We start from the raw sequence: 958 nt of genomic DNA, 5'->3' as shown, positions 1-958 counted from the left end.
TCTCTATCAGCAGCGCACGGAGCTCCGAGAGCAGCTCGCGGAGCTCGGAGTGCAGGGCACGGAGCTCCGAGAACCCGGCACGGAGCTCCGAGAGCAGCTCACGGAGCTCACCCACACGGGCCCTGGAACCCCCCGCAAGTGTTGGAGCTCTCGGGCAGAGCCCGCTGGAAACGCCCGGGTACAAACCCTGGGGCTTCGGGCGGCAGAGCCCTGGGAATGTCCCGGCACTTGCTCCTGCGGTGCCATGAACAGTCTGGATTGGGCTCGCTGAACGCCACCAACTCTTATTTAAACATAATTCGTGGTAGAGAGTCCGTGGGGCAGAGTCCAGGCTGCAGAGAAGACTTTGGGAAAGTTCTCCAGCACTAGAAACGACCGTTTTCTATTTTGCTTTTGCTTTCTTTTCCCTTCCTCTTTCTCCTCTCTTTCTCTTTTTTCTTTCCCAGTACAAAACCAACAGCCAAGCCCCATTCACGGCTGTATTTCAGATATGATAATTGCTGCAGAATGAAGGGCTCTGTCTCTGTTAAGGCACAATTAATCTAAAGAGGCCCCCACATTAAACAGTGCCCAAATCAAAGGATACCTGCCAGGCTTGGCTGGGCTTTGCTGGCTGCTGTTGGTGTGAGGATTTGCATAGAGATCAGAGAAGCAGGAAGGGGAGAGGGCACGGAGCAGCAGCTGTGCTGGGAGCAGTGGGGAGAGGCTTTGGGGCTGGGTGTTTGCTGGAGGAGGCTGCAGGCTGCCAGGGAAGGAATGGTTTCCTGCTGCCAGCTCCTTCCAGCTCCAGGATAACAGGATTTGTAAACAGGGTGGCAAAAAGCTGCTTCCAGCATCACTTTCTCATCCTACTGAATGAACCTACCCAGCCCTGAACTGTACTGCACTGCTCAACTCCAAAAGGGCCAACAAGAGGAACAGCCTCTAGCCATGACCACACACCCCAGCAGGAACCCAA

Source organism: Oenanthe melanoleuca, chromosome 21 (assembly GCF_029582105.1).
Source record: "Oenanthe melanoleuca isolate GR-GAL-2019-014 chromosome 21, OMel1.0, whole genome shotgun sequence".
NCBI lineage: Eukaryota > Metazoa > Chordata > Aves > Passeriformes > Muscicapidae > Oenanthe > Oenanthe melanoleuca.
Note: the sequence above shows the minus strand (reverse complement) of the source record.